Genomic DNA, 17,332 nt, shown 5'->3' on the forward strand with positions numbered 1-17,332 from the left:
CCTGCGTCGCCATAAAGGTTACTCTGCCTTGCAGACGTTGAGTACCCATAGTTATACTAGATGGTTCCTTTGAAGTTGGGAGGTCCTTCTAGGGGTTCTCTTTTGAACCACAGATGCCTCCCCTAAATTTTCTCCCTGTCCACCCTTAGGCTCTGAATTGCAGATCTTTATCTTTAGCAGGGCCATGTTCTGGCTCCGAGAGGCCAAGTGCCAAAAGCCTCTCCCCCAACCTATCTGTCCAGGCCCCAAATGGCAGAGATATGGCATTCTGGATGCCCAAGTTTCAGAGCAGTCACCTGGGAAATGCAAAGCTGTGCTCTACCCCCTTGACCTATGGAATGAAGACTAACTTACAAGACACCAGAACCACTTCAGAACCTAGAAATGTCTATTTCCTAGAAGTGGCATTACCAGGGCATCGATGACAAAACCACCTTTACCATCAGAAGGGGTTTGACATTCTGGATCCAACAATACTAAAATCATGAGGCTGCTTCTCAGCAATCCACTATTGCAGCCAGACTTAAGATGACTCTTTCTCCCATGTTACCTAATCGGCCAAGCAGCATTCAAACGTAGTGCAAACACGCATGGGAATTCAGCACACTCATGCCTTCTAGGGCATGTGGAATACTTTTGTTAAAGCCACCACAAAGGTGCAAGTGTGCCAATACTGGCCTGCTCTATCAGGTTTGGTTTCTATATTAGAACGCCAGTGTGCGAATGTACACAACCTAGAAAGGGATGCCAGCTCTCGTACCTGTACTTCCAGTGGGAAAGTGCCGGTAGGCCCTTTGCGAGAACCAGCAAAAAATCCCAGAGAAAAGAGAAAAACTTTGGGGTAACTACTACCCCCACCTGTCAGGTCTAACACTGGGGCTCCCAATTTCAGCACTAGTATTTATGTCTCTCTGGAGCTTACTTGTCTCTTTGTCCCAGAATTGTAATCCTTGTTTGTCTCTTCTTGCCTCGAAAAGGAAGAGGGAGATTGTTATAAAGAAAAAACAAGCAACATAAAGAGGGGAGGGACACATAATTAATGCCTCATGAACAAGAAGATAACAATGTCTGGAGATGCATTTAGCTGGCACCAGTCTGGCGAGTTAAGATGCTGTTAGTGTGCTAGTACCTCATTAGATTTCAAAAGCATGAACATAGCATGCATAGGTACATGTTCTACTTAATGGAACGCATGGAAAATTACATTTTCTTTTTCTTCAGCCTTCTTGTGAACCCCAGAGCTAATAGGAAAGTTAAGAGCAGCTGAATGTAAATGGAAAGAATCGCTTCATGCTCAGTTGACCTCCCCAGACCAAAGACAAGGGACCATATTCATGAAAAACCCATAAAAGTATGGGCGGAAGTTTTCATCTTGGCATGAATGTACTTTTACAGGTTTTTTCTCTATTCACAAACATTCTCAGAAATATGCCTGGAAAACTGCCTTTATCAAATCAAATCAAATCATTAACATTTATAAAGCGCGCTACTCACCCGTGCGGGTCTCAAGGCGCTAGGGGGGAAAGGGGGGGTTATCGCTGCTCGAACAGCCAAGTCTTTAGGAGTCTCCGGAAAGCGGAGTGGTCCTGGGTGGTCCTGAGGCTGGTGGGGAGGGAGTTCCAGGTCTTGGCCGCCAGGAAGGAGAAAGATCTCCCACCCGCCGTGGAGCGGCGGGTGCGAGGGACGGCAGCAAGTGCGAGGCCAGCGGAGCGGAGGGGGCGGGTGGGGACGTAGAAGCTGAGGCGTCTGTTGAGGTATTCCGGTCCCTTGTTGTGGAGGGCTTTGTGTGCGTGGGTGAGAAGACGGAAGGTGATCCTTTTGCTGACTGGGAGCCAATGCAGGTGTCTCAGGTGTGCAGAGATGTGGCTGTTGCGGGGTACGTCGAGGATGAGGCGGGCCGAGGCGTTTTGGATGCGTTGCAGGCGGTTTTGGAGTTTGGCTGTGGTCCCGGCGTAGAGGGTGTTGCCGTAGTCCAGGCGGCTCGTGACGAGGGCGTGGGTCACGGTTTTTCTGGTGTCGGCGGGGATCCAGCGGAAGATCTTACGGAGCATGCGGAGAGTGAGGAAGCAGGCGGAGGACACGGCGTTGACTTGCTTGGTCATGGTGAGAAGAGGGTCCAAGATGAAGCCGAGGTTGCGGGCGTGGTCTGCGGGAGTCGGTGCGGTGCCGAGGGCCGTGGGCCACCAGGAGTCGTCCCAGGCGGACGGGGTGTTGCCGAGGATGAGGACTTCCGTTTTTTCAGAGTTCAGCTTTAGGCGGCTGAGCCTCATCCAATCTGCGACATCCTTCATACCCTCTTGTAGGTTGGTCTTGGCGCTGGCGGGGTCCTTGGTGAGGGAGAGTACAAGTTGGGTGTCGTCGGCGTAGGAGGTGATGATGATGTCGTGCTTGCGTACGATGTCGGCGAGGGGGCTCATGTAGACAAATGAAAACAAAAAAAGACAAACAGTGGTATAATTCATCAGATAACGGTTTAGATGATGAAATATTACACAGATGAATCAATCTATAAATGTCTCTGCCAAAATAATCACTGCCATTTTATTCAGCCTTTGCAATTTTGAAAAATCAAAGCATTGGTACTCAGGGATCTGTGTGAACTTTTTGTGTAAGATTACGATTGCTTGTTATTCGCAAAGGCATTTTACGAGTAGTATCTTTATAACCCCATATATAAGAATAGGACTGTCCTATCTTTTCATGGGCATACGCTCCGCAGTGATAAAGATACTATTCGTAAAATGACTTTGTGAATAGCAAAACAATCGTATATACTCACGCTAAATGTATGTTTTCCTTTGTAAATCGGCCGGACGTGAGCACACAGTGAAAATACGCGCAGAGTAAAAATATGCATATACAAAAAAATGGGAATAAAATTGGCTTCAGCATTCTTTTGGACAACAAAACATGGTAGTTACTAAATGACCAATTCTTTAAGGACAAATAACGATTCAGTGTCAATGACATTTGGACCCCAAATAGAGCGAGGGAGTTGTGATCAGGACACACGCACCATGACCTGAAATAATAAGATACCAAAAATCAGCACCAAAAGTCAGGATAGATCAGAGAGCAAGAAAAAAGGGAAGAGACAAAAGAAAAATTAGGAAAAAATGAATAGGGGTGAGAGAAAGGAAAAAAGGGAGACGAAAAGAAAAGAAGGCAGAAGAAAATGAATAAAAAGAAATAAGGAAAAGGTAAGAGGAAGGGGAAAGGAGGAGGGAGACAAAGAGAAACCCACTTACTACTACTATTAGAAGTATGCTAGCTGGTCACACTGCAGCTTGAAAATATAAAAAAGAGGACGTTTGTACAGAGATAAAGATCCCCCAAACTAATGGAACGAATATAATTTGTTACTTACAAATACATGATCTGCCAGGATTCCACACAAGAACATGCACAGCAAAAATGAATTGGTATGTTCCATATACCAATGCTCGTGCAAAAACGTTTGGAGCGCATATGTGAACTGGAAGCAAAATGTATGCTTATAAGAGAGCTACAAAGAATGAAATGGATGTTCTTAGCATGGGAAAACCCAATCCTGGGTAGTTGTTGCAAGGGCCAGTGTAAGAAATTGGGTTGTTGGTTGACTGGGGTCTGAACCTTGGTCAAGTAGCAACCAGAATCCTTGTCAGAGTAAGGCACAAGCAAACCCATATTAATCTGTGCTCCACACCCCTGGTAGCTTGCCACAGAGCAGTCAGGCTTAACTAAGAGGCAATGTGTAAAGTATTTGTGCAGCACTTCAAACAGTATCACACTGAAAAGACACCACAGAAGGGCCCACAACAGGATTCGAAAAATAGTGTGATTTTTAGTAGATAAAACAAGACCAAAACAACAAAAATCCAAACGGTACATACTGAATTTTAAAGCTTGTAGAGAAAATAACGCCAAAAAGAGGAAAATGCCATCTGTGGATATCTGGTCGCGCTGGACCAGGACAAAGTCACAGGCCGACAATGTTGGAGCTAGGGACTGGCCACAGGGACCCAGTTAGAGCCACTGTAAAATGCACCTTTAATCCTGCATTTCAGAGTGTTGCGTGGATTCACATCGAAGATGCGTTGTGCAGCAGAGGTGATGTGTCAGTTTCAAATGTGGCAAGGCTGCGGTGCGAGGACCTGTTGCATCGACATTGAGGATCCAATCAACGGGGCTGGGAATGCAAAGTCTGGCATTGGGGATGTGGCACGCAGTCGGGCGATGCTTCAGTTCCAAAGAGCTGTGGGGCTACGATGTGGATTCCGGCATCATCTTTGAGGCTACTGTTGAGTAGAGATGTGAAAGCCTGCATTGAGGATACATCACGCAGCAGGAGTTCCGAAGGTTACATGGGCTGTGGCGGTGGATCCACATGCTGACAGAGCACCTTAGGCCCATTTCCAAGGGTCCAGGACTCGGTGGCATCACTTGGCAGGGTAGACTCACAGATGGCAGAATCCAGGTGCAGAAGCAAGGTTATTGGAAGCCTGTTGTGTGCCTGAGCCTTCATATCAGGAGCCCAAGCAACTAGCCCTTGGAGTCACTCTGGGTTCTGGGTTCAAGAGATCCAGGTCCAGTCCTTCTCACCCAGTCTAGAGAGCAGCAGGTCAGCATAGCAAAACAGGAGTCCAGCACAGTGCGGTCCAGCAGAGTGGCAGTCCTTTCACAGGACAGCAGTCCTTCTTCCTGGCAGAGTATCCACTGGTCCTAAAGTGTACTGAAGAGTTGGTGTCTGAAGTCCCCTTTTTATACCCTGCTGCCCTGCTTCTGGAAGGTGGGAGAAGCTTTTAGACAGTGCCTTTGAAGTGCAAGGAATTCCCTGCCCCCCTGCTTCTACGTTGGCTGGAGTGACAATGCAGGGTCATTCGGCCCTTTGTATGGAGACAGTCCACAGCCCATTCAGGTGCACCTCCCTCCCATCCTGCCATTGATGGCCCATTCAGTCACACCAAAGCTCTCATTGTGTAAGGCTGTCAAGGAGGAATACACACAGCCCACCTGCCAATTACACCCAGTCATGAGACCAAAGACAGGCCGCAGGCAGTAAAAAGCTAGGGCAAGAAAATGTCAACATTCTAAAAGTGTGGTTTTCAGAATTGTAATTTAAAATCCATCTTCATCATAAGTTAGGGTTTTACATTAGGATCACAGAGACACCAAACATTAACTGGTCATCTGTTCCCCTTTGGAAATTACACCTCTAAAATGTAATAAGACAACTCCAGTGTTATCCTATGGGAGAGATAGGCCTTGAAGTAGTGAAACACGGATTTAAGAGTTTTTCTGTACCCAGACATGTAAAACTTAAAAGTACATGTCCTACTTTTTAAATACATTGCTCTCTGCCCTCTGGGCTATCTAAGGCTGACTAGAGGTCTATGGGTGACTTATATGTATTAAAAAGGAAGGTTTGGGCCTGGCAAAAGGTTTTCTTTGCCTGGTGGAAATGGCAGTTTCAAACTGCACACACAGTCTCGGTAATCACTGTCCTGAGCCATGTTTAAAGTGCTATTAAAGTGGATGGCACAATCAGGGCCGAGGCCCACTAGTAGCAATTAATTTACAAGCCCTGGGCACATGTAGTACCACTTTACTAGAGATTTATAAGTAAGTTAACTATGGCAATTGGTTATAAGCCAATGTTAACATGTTTAGAGGAGAGAGCACAAGCACTTTAGTACTTGTTAGCAATGGTAAAATGCACAGAGCCCTAGGAGCAGCAAAACGAATTTAGCAGAAAATAAGGAAAGGAAGGCAAAGAGTTTGGGAATGACCCTGCAAGAAGGGCCAACAGCCAGTATAGAATAGGAAGTGTGGAATGATTATAGTGAGAGTGTGGGAACACAGTGCTCAAATGAGTACTAGCACCCCATGTTCCAAAGGGGCTGACTAATGAGGAACGATCCCGCTTCATCAACAGATTGTGGCTACCACAAGTATAAATCTTGAGGCATGGTACAGAAATACATTAATTTAAATTAGAGACCCAGGATGAAGGCTGCCCATCAGGCTCAATAATACCCTGGACAGGGTATGAATAAGAGTAGCTTCCTGGCCGTGAGTGTGTGATGTTATAACAGCCCAGGAGACATGCATTATTTGGCCACTGAAGCAGACTGATACATTTCCAGTTTGTTTCAATATTCAAGGGAGACCTGATTGAAGAATGTGATAAAATAAATTGGTTTAAAAGACAAATAAACCAGTGCCATAGATAAGGATGGAAAGGGATGAATTCACAAGAACAGAGAAGAGGAAGACCAGAGAGGACCACAAGATGAGCCTAAATAAACATAATGATGACAACAAACTATAGATCACACATTAGATGCCTACATAATATTATAAAATAGTGAACAGATTATGCAGTTTTCACAGAATCAAAGTTATATACAAATTTAATTTAAAAATGGGATATTTCTTGGAAAAGTGTAAAAACTACATTATCCATTTGAGGGAGATGTTGAAAAGGATGGTTGCAGTGTATTGCTGCCTAAAACAAGGGTCCATAAAGTATTGATGCAATTCATATTGATTTAAAAAGAGAATAATACTGTCCAATAAAAGCAACAAAACACACAAAAATATCTATTCAAAATTAGGGTCCAATGGGAAGTATGTTGTCATGGCTTGTCTTTCCTTCAAGTGAGTGCAATGTTATTCCAGTCTTCTAAAGAGTTAGTGTCATGTTGAATGAAACTGATGTGCGGAAATCTACCCCGCTGTATGGCAAAGTCAGCACTTCAATTATCTTCCGTTAAATATCCTTTTCTTTGTGAATTCCACAAGCTGCCTTGTCGCATGTTCCCAGGTACACTTCAGGGAAAGGCAAGTGACCTATCTTGTTGTGTCCTATTTCCCCGAGTGGGATTCTACATAGCGTAGAATGCCATAAAGGAAAAATATTGCCCCTGTGCAAAACAACACATTTTTTACCTTATTCTCCAAGAGGATAACATTTGATCTGAGATGTACTCCTTGGTTGAATTAAATCTGAAGCCATTCCATGAAGGGAAAGAGTCGGGTGAGAGTTTAAGAATGCCCAGCCACACACGTTTGGTACAGTTTTTATTGCCAGAAGTGTGGGGACAGTAGGTGGCAGGAATTATGTGGGTCAACACAGATTCCAGAGCTTTATCGTACAGAAATCTGAGGAAGAAAATGGGTGATTTTAGCCAATGTGTGAGGTTTATAGATCATTCTCAGTAAGGTAACGGAGTGGTGTCTGTGATGGTCCCCATGGTGTTGAGTTTTCAGAAACTTATGGTCTTAGTAGGCACATCTTTAGAAATATTAAAAGTCAAAAGAAAAATCTTGATGTCTCCACATTTCATAATGAGGACCTTTGTGCCGCAGGTGATAAGTTCACCCCCACAACTGGGATACCATTTTTATTTGAAAAAGGTTATATAGTAGTATAAAATTTGTTAGTATTTATTGAATTTCTCCCCATTTGTGGCTTTGAAATGGAGGTCATTGTGCAAGAACGGATTTTGCAAACAACCTCTGAATTACATGATGTTATGATGCTATGAGTGACCTAAAATTCAGAGCTGAATGAATATTCATTATTTCAAATTTCAGGTTCTAAAACACATTTAAAAAATGCATAGCTTTCCTTCATACTCTTTTTTCATTCAATGAATGTTACCTTATGAGTTGATGCATGGCCAGTATATGGTGAGAAATCATTATAAGCTGCAGCTTGGTAGATGGCTCTAGGTATTAAGGTGGTCATTATGATCTTGGCGGTATGGGCCGCCATGCCGGCGGCCCACACCGCCGCAAGATGAACCCCGGCCCTCACTCACCGACTGGCTGCCTCAGTCAGGCGGTCGGCATCATCATCCGACAGGGCAGCGATGCTGCCCCTCGGATAATGATCCCGCAGTCCCCAGACTTTCCCTGGCTTGGTTTCCCTGCCAGGGAAAGGCTGGCAGAAGGGGCGCACCGGGGCACCCACGGGGGCCCCTGCAGTGCCCTTGCACTTGGCATGGGCAGTGCAGGGGCCCCTGTGCAATTCCCCATTGCGCAGGTCACTGCCCGATTTATGGGCGGTGATCTGCGCGACAGGTGCAGCTGGCACCCGCCGCACAGAGGCATTGGCGGCGGCTCCATGTGGAGCCGCCGTCAATGTTCCGGCCAGGCATTCCTCGGGGCTGGCGGGCAGAAACAATGTTTTCGCCTGTCAGCCCAGAGGAATGTTCTGAATATGGCCGGTGGGGTTCTGGAGGAGCTGGCGGTCACTTGTAGGACCGCCAGCATGAAAACGGTGGTTTCAACCGCCGTGTTCATTATAAGGGCCTTATTAGTGTTTTTTCACAATAAACAATCAATGTGTATCTCTATGGCCAGAAGTATCTGATGGACTTAAGTGGGTAGTACTTTTGTAGATCCGTCATTGTAACAAAAAATTACAGATGAATACAGCGTCACCTATTTTTTTTTTTCTCAATTATTTTCATTAGTTTTTTAATTTAACAATTAGTTATTTTGGAAAACCATGCACTATCTATATAAATGACCACTTGCTGCATACAGACGTTTGTCTACTTTTCTGAAACATAGAGCTTTACAGTTTCACCCAGGTGTTTCACACCTCTTTTCCCTACAAACTGCAAGAATATAGAAAGCACAAAATGAGGAAATATTCACTGTAATGTAAAAAATTCCAAACGCTGTGCTGAAAAAAAAAACATTTTTTGCAACTCTCCCTGTTCCTGAAAACTGGAAAGATAGCAACCCTTGTGTTAGAAATGGGTTTTTTGGTTGGCAGTCAGGTTACCCTATGTCCAAGGAAGAACCCTCACTCTAGTCAGGGTAAGTCACACACAATCCAAATTATCCTGTGCCCACCCTCTGGTAGCTTGGCACTGAGCAGTCAGGCTTAACTTAGAAGGCAATGTGTAAAGCATTTGTGCAATAAATCATACAATAACACAATATAGCACCACAAAAATACACCACACAGTGTTTAGAAAAATATATAATATTTATCTGGGTATTTGCAGGTCAAAACGATAAAAGATGCAATATGAATTTGTAAAGATATCACTGAAAAGTGATACAAAGGGGGTCATTCCGACCCTGGCGGTAGACTACCGCCAGGGCCAGGGACCGCGGATGCACTGCCAACAGGCTGGCGGTGCATCCTTGGGCATTCTGACCGCGGCGGTACAGCCGCGGTCAGAAAAGGGAAACCGGCGGTGTCCCACCGGTTTTCCGCCGCCCTAGGGAATCCTCCATGGCGGCGCTGCAGGCAGCGCCGCCATGGGGATTCCGACCCCCTTACCGCCAGCCTGGCTCTGGCGGTTTTGACCGCCAGAACCTGCGGTAACGGGTGTCGTGGGGCCCCTGGGGGCCCCTTCAGTGCCCATGCCAATGGCATGGGCACTGCAGGGGCCCACTAACAGGGCCCCACCAAGATTTTCAGTGTCTGCCAAGCAGACACTGAAAATCGCGACGGGTGCAACTGCACCCGTCGTACCCCTTCCACTCCACCGGCTCCATTCGGAGCCGGCATCCTCATGGAAGGGGGTTTCCCGCTGGGCTGGCGGGCGGCCTTCTGGCGGTCGCCCGCCAGCCCAGCGGGAAACTCAGAATTACCACGGCGGTCTTTTGACCGCGCAGCGGTATTCTGACGCCGGGACTTTGGCGGGCGGCCTCCGCCGCCCGCCAAAGTCAGAATGACCGCCAAAGTGTCTTAAGTCTTTAAAAAGCAAACAAAGTCTCTTTCAAGCACAAAGTACCTGGTTTGGAGTGGCAAATCTCCGCAGAGGGCCGCAGAGGAGGAGATACGTGGAAAAATGGTGTGTGCGTCGGTTTCGCCCCGTCACACATGGACTTGCGTCATTATTTATCACTCGGGGAAGACGTGCGTCGTTCTCCGGCACGCGGACCGTCTGCTTCTGTGGATCGCGGGATTACCAGATGTCCCAGGGTCTGTGCGTGGATTCCTCGGCTTGTTATCCGGCTGCGCGTTGTTCCGGGGGGGCTGTGCGTGGAATTTTCTTTCTCACAGCAGGCGTCGCGTCGGTTTCCTCTCTGGAAGTCGGACGGCGTTGTCCATGCGAGGCCGTGTGTCGAAGTTCCGGTCGCACCGCAGGCATCGCGTCGAGCGGCGTCTTTCCGGATCGGCGTACGGTGAATTTTTCACCGCGGAGCAAGCTGTACGTCGAAATTTTCGGCGCACAAGGAGTCCAGTTGAAAAAGAGAAGTCTTTTTGGTCCTGAGACTTCAGGAAACAGGAGGCAAGCTCTATCCAAGCCGTTGGAGAGCACTTTTACAGCCAGACAAGAGTTCAGCAAGGCAGCAGGCCAACAGCAAGGCAGCAGTCCTTTGTAGAAAGCAGTCAGATGAGTCCTTTGAGCAGCCAGGCAGTTCTTCTTGGCAGGATGCAGGTTCTGGTTCAGGTTTCTTCTCCAGCAAGTGTCTGAGGTGGTAGGGCAGAGGCCCTGTTTTATACTAAAATGTGCCTTTGAAGTGGGGGAGACTTCAAAGAGTGGCTAAGAAATGCACCAGGTCCCCTTTCAGTTCAATCCTGTCTGCCAGGGTCCCAGTAGGGGGTGTGACAGTCCTTTGTGTGAGGGCAGGCCCTCCACCCTCCCAGCCCAGGAAGACCCATTCAAAATGCAGATGTATGCAAGTGAGGCTGAGTACCCTGTGTTTGGGGTGTGTCTGAGTGAATGCACAAGGAGCTGTCAACTACACCTAGCCAGACGTGGATTGAAAGGCACAGAAATATTTAAGTGCAGAGAAATGCTCACTTTCTAAAAGTGGCATTTCTAAAATAGTAATATTAAATCCAACTTCACCAGTCAGCAGGATTTTGTATTACTATTCTGGCCATACTAAATATGACCTTCCTACTCCTTTCAGATCAGCAGCTACCACTTCAACAATGTATGAGGGCAGCCCCAATGTTAGCCTATGAAGGGAGCAGGCCTCACAGTAGTGTAAAACGAATTTAGGAGTTTTACACTACCAGGACATATAAACTACACAGGTACATGTCCTGCCTTTTACCCACACAGCACCCTGCTCTAGAGGTTACCTAGGGCACACATTAGGGATGACTTATATGTAGAAAAAGGGGAGTTTTAGGCTTGGCAAGTACTTTTAAATGCCAAGTCGAAGTGGCAGTGAAACTGCACACACAGGCCTTGCAATGGCAGGCCTGAGACAAGGTTAAGGGGCTACTTAAGTGGGTGGCACAATCAGTGCTGCAGGCCCACTAGTAGCATTTAATCTACAGGCCCTAGGCACATATAGTGCACTCTACTAGGGTTTTACAAGCAAATCAAATAGCCAATCATGGATAAACCAATCAACAGTACAATTTACACAGAGAGAATATGCACTTTAGCAATGGTTAGCAATGGTAAAGTGCCCAGAGTTCAAAAGCCAACAACAGCAGGTCAGAAAAAATAGGAGGAAGGAGGCAAAAAGTTTGGGAATGACCCTGTCAAAAAGGCCACGTCCAACACCTTGTTAATGCCATTTTTTTTTAGAAAAAACATGCTTTCCTGCACAGCACTTTTCCCCATTTTCCAACCAAAAAACCCTTAAAGTTTGCTAAGTTGTGGCTATTTTTTCCAGGCCTTCTAGGAGAATCCAGAAACTCTGGGTACTTTTAGAATCCCAAACATGTGGGGAAAAAGGGACGCAAATTTGGCCTGCATATCTTTTGCAGAAAAATGTTATGATGACCTCAGTACAAACTGCCACAAATATACACACACAGAGGGCTCAGAACCTAAGGCTCAATATTAAAGGGTTAAGAGATTAATGCCCTCATTACAACCCTGGCGGTAAATGTTGCTGACCGCAGTGCTGACGGCCGCCAAGATAACGTGACCGCGGCAGTATTCCGTTACAGCTATTATGACCCACACAGAGAAATCCGCCACTATACAGACACCCACACAAGTTCGCCAGACCAAAGGTCAGTGATAAACTGGCGGTACCAAAACCCACACCGTTACGCCAACAGAAATATGCCCACAGCATCAGGACCCACGAATCACTGCGGCGGTCTTTCAACCGTGGTAAACCATTGGCTGTTCATACCGCCGAGCTCAAAATACACACACTCTTACAAAACCACACCACATTGGACAATTCAAACTACACACTCCTGATATACATACACACACCACACCCACACACCCAATCCAATATAAAACACACACCCACAATACCCACAATCCCTTACAACGAAAAAAAATATTGCCAACTGACAGAGAGACAAGCCTGGAGCACCCACTCACAAAGGTGCGTTCCATCGTTGCAAGACACCAGGTAGCCGTACAGAGGACTGGCGGTGGACCCCTACCTCCTCCCCCGCAACTAACAACATGGGAGGAGCAAGTTTTGGCGATCATGCATCCTGAGGGCCTCGCAGAAGTAGCAGGAGGACTGGACTCTGGTAAGTCAAACTTTTTACTACCTTATCCCCCCCACCCTACCTGCATGCCGTCACTAACTCCCAACCCTACCCTCACCCCCATCACTCCACCACCTCACATATACCCCACCATCACAACCCACCCATCCCAATACCAAGCCATGCATGCAACAGCAACGCATGGACCCCCATCACAGACCTGCATGGACACCTATCACCACAGCATGCACACTAGTGACAATCACTTAGCCAAACCAATCACAACTCACACAAGCCAAAGCTGCCTTGCTAATAACAACCATAGAGGGACACATACCCATGCAAAAGATGGCACACGCAGAAACAATAACACTGCATTTACATCCCACAGGACTCCCACTCAACGTCACCGGAGAGGAGGTGCCAGCCACATCCAGCCCCCTCCCCAGAAGAGGCCACAGTGATGACAGCAGCTCTGCACGCCTGGATCACGATGACCAACCTGGCCCATCAGGGACCTCTGGACAGTCGGTTACCCTGCCACAGTCCCAACCCTCCACAGAGCCTTCCCACTCAGGAAACACCAGTACAGCACCCATTCAGCGGGCCCATACCTCTGTCCCCAGGACACATCAATCAGCAGTGTGTCCACCACTACAGGGACCCCAGGCAACCCCACAAACCCAAGACAATCAGAGACCTGGGGTCAGTGGCAGTGGGCACACGGTTCAGGGGACAGCGGCAGAGGACAACAGGGAAGCTGGGAGGACTGCTTTGTGATGGGGAGGACAGGCCCAGGGAACCCACTCTCCTCGAGGCACTTGCAGGGATCCTGGGAACATACCACCATTCCCAGGAGACCATGGGCCAGTTAATGTACAAGTTGCAGGAGACCCAGCGGCTGCAGGAGGGACAGTTCCAGGGGATCAGGGAGGACCTGAAGGACATCCACAACACCATGGTCACCATTGCAGGGGTGCTGGCAGACATGGCTAACAGCATGAGGGAGGCTATGGCACACCAACGGGCCCCTGACACTAGCCAAACTGAAGACCAGCCCTCCACCTCCGCTGGCGCTAGTGGACAGGAGGCTCCGCCACAGGAACAACAGGCGACCAGAACCCCTCCCCCTGTAGATCGCGAACCACCACGCAAAAGGTCCCTGCGATCCAGGCAGAAGCCAGAGAACATTGCCAAGACCCCCGCCAGGAAATAAGACTCTCCTGATTGTCACCCTTCTGTCCCACTCTGTTACCCTGTCCACCTTGAACTGCTATTGCTCCCCTTCCTATGCCCCATAGGACAATGCACCTGTGATACCAATAGACTGGGCTCTAATCTGGACTATCCTCCATCATCAACCCAGCCCATTGCAATACCCCTTCCACTTATTAGCACATAAATAAACACACTTGGAACTAATACAAGTATGGAGTCTGTCAATTGATTCAAATATGTATTCATTTAACAAGCTGTAAACATTGCAATTCAAATGTACAGTCATGTATACATAGGTATAACTTGTAGAGGGTAGCAAGGAACACACCAGGAGCCAGAGTGGGGCACAGAGATCTAAAAATAGAGATGCCAAAGGGTACAGTAGGTGGGCAGAGAATATGGAAAATCAGGCTGCCATGTACAATGTCCAACACAAAACTGCAATGGAAAGTGAAGTTACAGTGTCTTACCTGTGTGTCACTGGAAGTACTGTTGAATGAGTAAACTTCAGTTGTCCACATCTTCTTCCTCTGCCTCCTCTTCCTCACTGTCCACAGGCTCCACCGCTGCCACAAGACCTCCCCCAGGTTCATCTTCCTGCAGAAAAGGCACCTGGCGTCTCAAGGCCAGGTTGTGCAACATGCAAGATGCAACGATGATCTGGCATACCTTCTTGGCTGAGTAGTACATGGATCCACCTGTCAGATGTAGGCACCGGAACCTGGCCTTCAGGAGGCCAAAGGTTCTTTCAATTATCCTCCTTGTTCGCCCATGTGCCTGCCTCACTGTAATGTTCCTCTGCCCTTGTCCTGGCATTCCTCACTGGGGTCAGTAGCCATGAGAGGTTGGGGTAACCAGAGTCACCTGCAAATATTCGAGGGATACCTGTTAGACACGCACTTACCCTTAGGGATAACCCCACACCCATATACCTACATCAACTGGGTGGGGACCATGGGCTCACCTATTAGCCACACCCGGTTCCTCAGGAGTTGAAACATCACATATGGAATGCTGCTATTCCTCAAGATGAAGGCATCATGCACAAAGCCAGGATACTTGGTATTCACATGGGAGATGTACTGGTCCGCCAAACACACCATCTGCACATTCATGGAGTGATAGATTTTTCCATTCCTGAACACTTGTTCATTCCTCCGGGTGGGGGTACAAATGCTACATGTGTACCATCAATTGCACCAATGATGTTGGGGATATGTCCCAGGGCATAGAAGTCAGCTTTCACTGTGGCCAAATCCTCCACCTGGGGGAATATGATGTAGCTGCGCATGTGTTTCAGCAGGACAGACAACACTCTGGTCAACACGTTTGAGAACATAGACTGTGACATGCCTGATACCATGGCCACTGTCGCTTGGAAGGAACCACTTGCCAGGAAATGGAGCACTGACAGGACCTGCACAAGAGGGGGGATACCTGTGGGCTGGCGGATAGCTGAAATCAGGTCTGGTTCCAATTGGGCACACAGTTCTTGGGTTGTGGCCCTATCAAGTCTGTAGGTTAGGATAATGTGTCTGTCCTCCATGGTCGCCAGGTCCACCAGGGGTCTGTACACGGGAGGATGTCTCCATCTCATATTCATCCTCAACGGTTGAAGTCTAGGGAGAAAAATGGTGAGCAGAGGGTCATATTCACACATCTATTGAAATAATGATGCATTTCTTCCTTTACAGAAACAGTATGTGAATTTGAGAGTCAGTTGATGTGCCAATATCTAAAGTGACGCAGTTAGGTGCCATGGCCTGTGCCCCTCTGAAATGGTGGCTGCCTGACCTCTGAAGAGAGAAAAGTGAAAATGAGGTAATTCCACTGGCGTTGTGCGCCGAAGTGGTAGGCGGTCGACGACCGCAGCGCAACTTCGCATTAGTTAACATTAGGCCCTATGGGTTCCAGAAGCCAATGTTGATGTACGCGGGCGGTGACGGTACGCACCGCTGTGGACGTGACTGCCATTTTCTATCTGTACACTCACTTGCTACCTGACCTTCAACAGGAGACGACCTACACTGCAAGTGCTGCTGTGACCTGTGTCTGGAAGCGACAATGCCCCAAGTGCCTGGGGAAAGGGCCCCAGCCTTCACTTCGGAGGAGTTGGAGAAACTAGTGGATGGGGTCCTACCCCAGTACACTTTACTCTATGATCCTCCAGATAAACAGGTGAGTACACTGTGAGCCTGATGTGTGGGTCATGAATGAATGGAGTGCTGTGTGTGTAAGCCTCATGTAGGAGGGGGCTGAGGGGTCCTGGGCAGAGTGCTGCATGTATGGTGGTCAATGTCTGTACGTAAGGTGATGGAGGGATATGGTGGGCCATGAGTATGACAGTCTGGACGGTATGACTAATCCCTTTTCTGCTGTATTTTTCCTGCAGGTCAGCGCCTATCAGAAAAAGGGTATTTGGCGTGCCATCGCCAAGTAGGTGCAGACCCTGGAGGTCTTTAATAGGCAGAGCACCCACTGCTGCAAACGGAGGGATAACCTGCGCCGCTGGGCAAGGAAGACGGCGGAGTCCCAGCTGGGAATGGTCTCCCAACGAGGAAGATGTGCCCATCGTACCCTGACCCCCCTGATGTTCCGCATCCTGGCAGTGGCCTATCCGGAGTTGGATGGGCGCTTGAAGGCATCACAGCAGCCACAAGGGGGAGAGTACAAATTCAGAATCATGACTTTGCGCGCTTTAAGGTTTTACCTGGGTGGGGAAGGTGGGCTGTGGGTGTCCCTAGGCCAGGGCGAGCACTCCAACCACAACAGTGTAAGTGGCCATCTACTACTGGGCAGGGTCCTGATGGTTTCAGGTGTGCATCTGATGGCGTTATGCTATGTACCCCATGGGCTGGTGACTAGCTTTGTAACTGGTAGTGCATGGCCTAGTGCATAGGGCTGCTCCCTGTGTGTTGTGTACGCCAACAGTAGTGTTGCTGGCATTGACCAAGTGTATCCTCTGTCTCTCCCCCCTTCTTGTTTTGTCACCCTGTCCTTGTGTGCATTAGCATCATCTGGCGGAGGAGCAGAGGCACCGGCGACGGAGGGAGCTGCATCCCACATGGGCTTGGAGGCCGAATCCACCGACGGTGAGGGCACCAGTAGGACGGAGGGCGAGGGAGCACCACGATGGAGACAGGAGGGGACACTACAGACAGCGACTCCTCCTCCGATGGAAGCTCCCTGGCGGTGGCGGACACCTCTGTGCCCACCCCAACAACAGGTACAGCCGCCACCCCCGTACCAGCACTGCCCTCCCAGCAGCCCCTCAGCGTGTTTCCCATGCCCGCTTACCCAGGAGGGTGGGCATCTCCTTCGCCCCAGGCACATCAGGCCCTGCCCCAGTCTGCCCTGCTGCCCTCGGTGAGGAGGCTATTGACCTCCTGAGATCCCTCACTGTTGGGCAGTCAACCATACTGAATGCCATCCAGGGTGTCGAAAGGCATTTGCAACAGACAAATGCATACCTGGAGGGCATTCACTCTGGCGTGGCAGCCCAACAGAGAGCCTTTCAGGCTCTGGCCTCCGCACTGATGGCAGCCATCGTCCCTGTCTCCAGCCTCCCCCTCCAACTTCCTCTACCCAGTCCCAATCCCCCTCAACCCCAACCTATCCCAAGCACACCTTCAGACCAGCATTCACCCAAATCAACACACAGAAGTGGCTCAGGCAAACACAAGCACCACACTTCATCTCACAGGCACTCACACAAGCACCATCCCCATGCAGACA

This window comes from Pleurodeles waltl, chromosome 9 (assembly GCF_031143425.1).
Source record: "Pleurodeles waltl isolate 20211129_DDA chromosome 9, aPleWal1.hap1.20221129, whole genome shotgun sequence".
NCBI lineage: Eukaryota > Metazoa > Chordata > Amphibia > Caudata > Salamandridae > Pleurodeles > Pleurodeles waltl.